This window comes from Argiope bruennichi, chromosome X1 (genome assembly GCF_947563725.1).
Source record: "Argiope bruennichi chromosome X1, qqArgBrue1.1, whole genome shotgun sequence".
Classification (NCBI taxonomy): Eukaryota; Metazoa; Arthropoda; class Arachnida; order Araneae; family Araneidae; genus Argiope; species Argiope bruennichi.
Window position 1 is genome coordinate 110343639 of NC_079162.1, and position 9633 is coordinate 110353271.

Below are 9633 nucleotides of genomic sequence, written 5' to 3' on the forward strand. Positions count from 1 at the left end.
ATAATAAATATCAAAATACTTTCAATAAAATCAGAATACATGATCAGAAAACTGATTCTTGAATAATGGCTTGCCTTGCTATACAACAAAAATTACAATACATACTTATTTATTCAACATGCTATGTTTATTATACCACTATGATATGAATGCTATTGCTTAGCTTTTATGTTTTGTGTAGACAGCTTTATTTAAGTTAGATATAAATTGAAAATAAAGAGAGGGGAAGATCTGAATACTTTCCTGGAGTTGTTAATTGTAATATCAAGTTTTTTTTACAGTGAACACTTAAAAAAAATTCTAAATTATTATTTTTCCAAATTTATGTTAATGTTATTTTACTTATTTTTTAAAAATAACAATGACTTTGATCATTAACTTTTAGTTATACGTCTTCCACTCATAAAATGTGTTATTTAATTATGACTGCAGATGTGAATTCCTGTTAGTTTATCACCTTAAATTATTTAGAAGTTACAAGAATTTAACATGCATTTGCTTAACACTACAAAGCACAATATTAATATAACGACCAAATAAAAAAGCAGCATATATGGAAGGGATAATGATTTGTTTTATTTTCATATTAAATACATGGATATAAACAGATCATATAGTGTGATATCAATATCACATTACCTTTTCATTTACAATGTAATTTATACATTTCTAAAAATTTTATTTTTTCCTCCCTTTAGAAATCTTTACTACTCAAGCAGAGTTTTGAAGTGCAGCAGAAAGAGAGGCAATCAAATACCTGTCCAACCTACAACAATTGCAAGATGAAAATCAATTTATTGTGGAAGGAAAAGTCAAGTTGGTGGAAGACCAGTTAAGCGATCATTACCACTTGCCCTAAAAGAACAAGCATATGGAATTTTCTCTGAGTTACCTAAAAAACATCCAAAAACAAATCATAATTTGACACAATTTTTGAAAAGAATGTATCTCTTCCAAGTTAATTTATATTTATTTTATTATTATCATGTTTCAAAAATATGTTTATTAATTGTAATTTTTTTTCTTTTGTACAAAAATGTACTAGATGTACATTTTAAAAATGTACTAGAACATACTAACAGGATTTGTATGGTGTTAAAATAATTGGTATTAATACGGTTTAAAATTTTAATGTTGTCGTAGTATCAAATAGTACTTATTTCATAAAACTGTTATATGTTAAATATTTTTCAATTTATTATATATATATATATATATATTAAAAATTCAAGAAGTTAAAAAAAAGTATTTACAAGTTGCTCTGTTGCGTATTGAAGCATTTTCAGAAAATTAATAAAACATACCTATGAAACCAAAGAGTCCTAAATTTTTTATTGATGTTATATGTATTCACATATATTAACCAAAGTTTTCATATAATGCTTGAGATGTTATTTTATGGGATTTGAAGTTATTCTTTACATGTACATTCTAAAACTGCTTTAAGTCATTCTTTCCCGGCACCTTTTATTTTTTACTTAATGTTTATTATTTTCTGCAACACTCTACAAATTTCTTGAATATATTGTTAGTCTTAAGCAGTGTATAAAAGAAACAAATAAATAAAGATAGACTACTTAATGATTTTTTTTAATCATAAAAAATAGAAGTTAAAAAACTATTTCCTAGGGATGCAGACAGGACATTGGGAAGTACATAGCCTCAAAGGATTTTCATCTTCCTTACCAGCTGAAAATTGAAGCAGTTAGTGACATAAAACATAGTTTGTGCTTATTTAAAATATAAAACGCTAGACATTTATGATTAGACATCTATTTAGTGTAATTGGTGAGAGTTTTTTTTTTAAATTTTTATTCTTTTTTTTACTCTTATAATTAAATTGGCTTGTCAGGCCAAAGGATGAAAGGCGAAGTGAAGAAGGGATTTAACACAGTGCCTCTACTTAAAAATGACAAGGACATTTTATATTAGAATATTGAAAATAATTTTTTAAAATTCAAATATAAGAAAAAAATTTATGAAGTATTTATACCCTTTCTGTCTTTTGTAAACCTAGATTTCTATATCAATTATAAATCTATCAATTAAACAAACAAAGAAAAAAGCATTAAGGAAAATGTATCCCTAATCCACAAATTTTTTCATTCCAAGAATTGTAAAAATAATCAGTGTTATGCTATTACTATGAGGTATTAAAAAGTAAGTCTACCATCAATAATGCATATAAATTATTTTCACTGAGAGATATCAATAAATAAATAAATAATTTTTAAAAATATAAATGGGTACAAGTCTTCAAACTATAATGAATGTTTCGATTTATTTGTAAAAAGAGATCTTGCCCTAATTAAATTTTTCATTTTGAGTATACTCTAATGAAAAATTCATTTCATTTAGAGTATACTCTTTTAAATATACTCTAAAAATATAGTTCACAAAAGAGGTAAAAATAGAATAAGTATTGATAAATAAATAAGATTTGTATTTAAAATCAGTATATATTTTTTTCATTAAAATAATTTATGCGAACAGAATGAACAGTAAAAACTGTGCTAAATGTATTTTGTTTTGATAGTTAGTGTGTACTATTACTCCAACTAAAATATTATATTATATATATTAAAAAATTTCTAATTGAAAAGTGTTTTTAAAATAATTTCTAAAAGAATAAAAATGTTATTGTTCATTTCAAAGTACTTAGCAGTGATTTGATATGTTATATCATTTTTTGTAACTTTATTAAATTATTTTCATTGTTGAAGGGATGAAGACATATTTGCTATAGACAAAATTCAAAATGTATTCACTTGTGGAAATAGAAACAAATTTTTAAATATTGTTAAAACTTAACTAATATATTTAACTCACAAATACTAACGATACATGTTTTTAAAAATTTAATTATTTGAATGTCAGAAGAAATTGTTTTCAAATGGAGTTGGGGATATAGGATTTTAGTTATTGAAAAATAAATATTAAAACAATTCATTTTAAATGTCTTAGTAAAAATTTTGGAATAATTAATAAAAGTTTTGGAAAATATATTAAATTTCTTAATACTATTTATTACTGTAAAAAATATTTTTATATACATAAATTAAATATGTACATTTATCTCCCACTACCCTTTTTTTTTACGGTTTACATGTCATATTAATCTGGGACACATATACAGAAGAAAAGATCAAATCCTGAAAAATGAATTAAAGAAATATAAAAATTGCAATTTATTAGAAATATTTTTGTGTTTCTTCTTAATATTATTTTGATATAACTAAAAAAAGTAGCAACGAAATCACATATTTATACGTTTTGGGGAATTAAGTAATTATCTCCTCCTATATGTAGTGGACTTGAAAATAATAAATGTTCAGCTACAAGTTTCAATGGCTGCATAAATTATCAAATAATGGCACGAAAATCATAGAAGAATAAGAAGTATTTAATTACTCAATCATAAATTTCGCAATTACGTTCATATACTTTTTATACTTCTGTGCGTAAATAATATTAGTTAATTCTATTACTAGTTTCTTAAATCAGAAATAGAAACGTTTTTCATGATTGAAACAGTTTACTAGATCGTATTGAAAAATCACTCGTATATCTTCCATAAAACTAATGAAAACCATAAGGTGTGAGCCAAAAAAAGGGATAATTCACTATTATGAGCGCAAAACATTGTCAAAAAGATGCCAAGGCTTAAACCAATCAGAACACGTAGGTGCCCTTTGCCGTAGATCTGCGAACTAGCAAACGTTCGTACCAGTGAAAAGTAAAGTTTGCGATGGATACGCCGATCCCATAGGGATAGCGATTGAGAAGCTTGTACATTATAGAAGCATCGATTAATATTCCTTATTTAACCCAGCGCCTGTAACCAACCCCTGGGCGTTATAAATTACTATTAATTTTTTTTTAATTCAGGAAATTACCACCTTTGAAGATGTATCGATGAAAACACTCGTCAAGCAAAAAGTATTTTTAATTAATTTCAAGATTCATTCATATCAGGAAATTCAGAACCCTGTAAAACTGTAGGCATATCCTTCAGAAACTAATATCATTCCGCTAACAACAAGCATTGTGATACAACTCATCATTTAAAAGACAATACTTATCCCCGGTGCCATCCTCTGTCAAATGCTCCTACCTGTGAAAAGTACGGTTTGCAAAGGGATTCTTCCATACTATGGAGACATATCGGAATCGATACAACAGCAATAAAAAATAAGACTCTACTAACTTTATGCATGGATTAAGCTTTCTTTTTAATCATTAGCGCGGGCTACCGCACTTTCATGAGATTATGATTACACAATCTAGAATAGTTGTAATCTTGAATGGATGAAGAAAATGATAATAATTTTTTTTAAATAGAAATAGTGGTGTGTTTGTAGTGCTATATTTGTTGGTCCTGTAGTGGTGTTATATTTGTTTGCAAATAGAAGCTATTGATACAATATCTTACTTTACAGAAGAATTTCTAGTTTAAATCTAACGTTTCGGACATTTCCTTCGTTTTATTAACCAAAAGACTGAATACTGTAATTGATTTGTATGGTTATACCAGAAACATTTATTTATTAAAAAAAATGTTACATTTTAAATTGCTTTTATTGTATCTTAAATGATGCTTCAGATTTATTGATCTTAAACTGCGTCTAATACGTAATTGATTTGTATGGTTATACCAGAAACATTTATTTATTTAAAAAAATGTTAAATTTTAAATTGCTTTTATTGTATCTTAAATGATACTTCAGATTTATTGATCTTAAACTGCGTCTAATACGGTTGGAATGCATATGACTCAGTCCATTTTTCTGACCGAATTTAATCAAGAATTCGACATTATGTAAAGTTATTGTGAAGCTTTAGTATTGTTTGTTTATTTGGATAAGATATATTTCCGGAGATAATGCATTAATCGATACATAACTTCAGGAAATTATTTAGAATAAACTTTCTAGAGCAAGAGGCGCTGCAGTGTCTGTCGAAATAGAAGGAAATAATCGGAAACGACGAGAGCGCCTCTAAAACCATTGCTTCATTCTGCATTACCTCTGGTTTTGCAATTATGTGATAAAATATTAACAGACATTCATGTTGGAACTTGAAATTATAGCACTTTGTTATTTTAACATAATTTGAAATTGTAATGGTGGAAATGTTTATAGTAAAATCACTTGGAAGATTTATTATTCTCAAAGACAGATTGAAATTTATGTTTATTAAAATAACGGAAATAATGTTACATACTGTAGCTGGTTGTGTGTATTTAAGCCAAGGAAAGATGCTTTCTTGACTCTTTTCTTATTTATTTTGCACACACACACACATATAACAACACATGGACGATGACTACACATATATAAGGTAACACATAATACTCTATACCGGGTGTCCCATAAATTTGTAAATACTTTAAAAATTCATAAAAAGTGAAGGACTGGGTATATTCGAATGCGGTTTGCGAAACTATTATTCTCATGAAGAGGGATTTTTTTTTTATACAGAAAAAAAAAATGTTTCAAAAATTTGTCAGTAGAGGGCGCCGCACACAAGCAAATCAGTGGAAATATGGAAATTAAAGTCTTATGAAAGGCAGAGTGAGCGATTGACACATCATTTCTAAAGGTTTGCATAAGGTTTGTATTAAGATGTTGACACTGGTGGATAAAGCACTATTGGTAAAGTTGTTTTTTGTCAGCAACGAATCGGCGGCTGAAGCCTTACGAAAGTTTAGGACCCAGAAAAGATTGAAGAAAGGTTCAGGTCCGATCACTCCTGCTGGACTTGTTTCCCTAGTACGCCGTTTTGAAGAAACTGGAAGTTTGTGTCATCGGCCACGCAGTGGTGCACCTCGTTTAACAACAGTCCTTACCCCCGATGTCTCTTCGCAAATGGACACGCTAAGGGAACAGTCTACAAGTGCAGTCAGTAGCGCACGAGAAGTGGCATGAATAACTGGTATACCAAAGACTTCGGTGTACCGTATCCTTCATGGTGTATTGCAATTGTACCCATACAAATTCGCAATCGCTACATCATCTCTTACCAAATGATACAGCTAAGAGATTGGAATTCTCAAATTGGGCTTTGGCGAAAATTGAAGATGATCCGCGATGGCTGCTGAAAATATTGTGGACAGATGAGACTCATTTTGCTTTTCATGGAGCAGTTAATACCCATAATTGTAGAATATGGGCACATGAGAATCCACATGCTTACACTGAGAAGCCCCTGCATTCACCACGGGTTACTTACTGTTTGGTGTGGTTTCACTGCATCCATTATTGTAGACCCTTTTTTCTTTGAAAAGCCCTGTAAAAAAGCAGGATGGAAGACATGTTCAGTTAATGGAACAAGTTACTTGGAAATGTTACAGAAGGAAGTGATACCGTCCTTATTGGAACACGATGTCCTTGACACAGTGACATTCATGCAAGACGGGGCACCTCCTCACATCGACACCGAAGTGAAGGCATTTTTGAAAACTTTTACTGAAGAACGGATAATCAGCCGTCACTTTACACGTGAATGGCCCCCACGCTCATCAGATTTAACACCCCTTGATTTTTGGCTATGGGGTTACCTTAAGTCTCGGGTGTACCGCCATAGGCCAACTTCGTTAGTGCAGCTAAAGGAAGCCATTCGCCACGAAATCTCATGTATTCATCCGGATATGCTGTATGATGCAGTTACCAGTGTTGTCTCCCGCTTCCAAACTGTTATTTGTGGGGATGGCGGACACATAGAACAAGTACTGTAGTACTGGTGTGATACGCATGTAAACAATTGCTTGCATGCAAATAAAAGTATTTTTCCTGTAGAATTGTATGTTTTGCTTGTGTTTAGCGCTCTCTATCGCAAATTTTTTTGAACTATTTTTTTTTTTTTTTGTATGAGAAAAAATCCCCCTTCATGAGAATAACAGTTTCGCAAACCGCATTAAAATATACTCATTCCTTCAATTTTTATGAATTTTTAAAGTATTTACAAATTTATGGGACACCCGGTACATTTAAAGTAGAAAATGCCGCTAACAAAGAGCGAACGAATACTTCTTTTTTGCCGCTAACAAAAGAGCGAGCGGTGCCTGCTTGCACCAGTTTCACACCAACCATCAGGAAGAAGTGTTTACAAAAGCAGCTTAAGTGCGCCTCCCCCACATTCCAAACATACATATGGTTAGCGCATACAGCGCCATCTATGTTCAGTATTAATCTTTACTATATAAATAAATATACAAATAATAAAAAATACAAATAAAATAATTAAATAAAAACAAAATATTATAAGTAATAAAATCACATAAACACATACACTTAACCAATTCTTTAAGCGATCTCTTGTAGAAAAATAGTTTTCCAAAAACATGCTATCTATCACTGCGCAAAAGTAGCTGTAACTAAACAGTATGGAGCCTCGCAACAAACGCTTAGAGAACCTTTAGAACATAAAAATTATGACTAATTATTGAAGTTCTTCATTTTTTAGGCATTTAATTGTCCTTTATAAAAGTGTTTATTATTTTAAAAGATATTATAATGAAGAAGAAATGAAAAAAATAATCAGTATTTAGTATATTTTAGTTGTCATAACTTTAATTTTTATAAATGCTTTTACTAATTTTTCACTCCTGCTTTGCCAATTTGTAACGATGTCTGTGCGTTTATGTAACTGTAAGACCTTGTGTCGCTCCCTACGAATGGATTTAGTCCTTCTATTCTATAATTCTCCACTGCAAACGAATTTTAATTAAATGTCCCTGATCTAAACTAAATGTCTGAATTTCATTAACTGTCTTTAATTAAATATCTGATATTATTTAAATGTCTAATTTTAATTAACTGTCTGAATTTTACTATAAGTAAATAATTATATTTTAAAAAATATTAAAATGTTTTAATTTGCAACGAAAATGAAATAAAACATATTTTAATTTTTAAACTTTTACTGCGTATTTTTTATGTATAAAATGATCTGATCTCTCAGTTCAATCGTGACCCTCGAGAGCACGCACTAACTCTTTTCTTCTGTGAGGCTGAGATAATTCGTTTTGTTACGAGTGAAGAGGTTCTTGTGATCAGCTGTTGCTAAATTTCTTACCACTCGAGAAATGCAATTTTGCGCTTCCGCTTTAGTATAATTTTCCATTTAGTAATATTTTTAAAAAAGAAAGAACATTAATAAAATATTAATATTCTTTGTTGCTATTAATAACAAAAGTTAAATAATATGGAAATCAGGTTGAATGTACTTTGCAGTTTCTGGTATTTAGTAAATTAATTGTTTATATAAGTAAAAATAATGTCAATAAAAAAATTACTCCTATAATAATAACCATTTGTTCAATTATATTGTATTTTTGATAATATCATATATTTCAATTATTTTTTATTATTTTTTAAAGACAATATTTTAAACACTTAGTATTGGTTAGCTTAGACGCATACTATTCTTTAAATTGTATTGAATCATTTTTTCCCGTATAATTTCCGATATTATTTTTTTATTACAAAAAACATTCTTTTTTCCTTTTCAACTCAATTTTCGGTATAAAATTAACGTCAATATTGACAAAAGAAATGAAAGTTTAAAAAACTATTATATGAATAAAATACTGTAACAACAACAACAAAAAATACTTACATTATTCCTGTTCCAATTATACCTGTGCAATTTTAGGCTCCTCTTGTTCATCAAAATGATACTTTTGTGTGTTTCTTTTCGAAAGTTCGGCTGAAATATTCGGATAAATGGGAGACGGCTAAAATTTGCATGGAAGCAGAAGAAAGAATGTTGCATTTTTTCCTTATCTTTTACTATGTATTTTTATGAAAATAGAAAAAGAATCATATATAACATTATTCTAAAAATTATTAATCATTAGCATTAATTTTATTTCTATACATTACTAAAGTTTTCGTATTCATTACAGGAAGTACTGCAAGTGGCCTTTTTACAGTATCGACTACAAATAGCTGATTAATTAAAGCTGGTGATAGAAATTTCATGAGTCCAGAAAATCGCAGTCAGTAACATTCATAATTTTTGTTTCATCAAGATATAAAAGAATTACATTTTCTATTTGAAATTTAGATTTGGAAAACATTGAGAAATTGTTAGTTATGGAATTGTAAACATAACATTCTATTATATATATATATATATATATATATATATATATATATATATATATATATATATATATATATATATATATATATATATATATATATATATATATATATATATATATATTGTGTGTGTGTGTGTGTGTGTGCAGGATCGTAGCAAAGGTTAGAGTTGAGAATTGAAATTTTAATTATTTCATATTTATCCTGATTCATGATATTCTCACTTCATTTGGAATTTGTTGTTAGTAATTTTTTTCAGCATTTCTCTTTTTTATATTTGGCATTCCATTTCTTTCTGTTAATTTGTCATTATTTGTTTTAATCCGATTTTAATTATTAGTTTGAATTTGAGAGTTCGTAAACTTTATGGATAGAGAAGATACCCCTTCCAGGAAATAAAACTTTTAATGCTACTATACATTTACATCTGAAGTGTACTACGAATAAAATATTTTTAAAAGGGATCAATCCTCCAGCCATGTTCATCATATTTTCTGTTACAACTTTCCTTACCTAATCTATGACA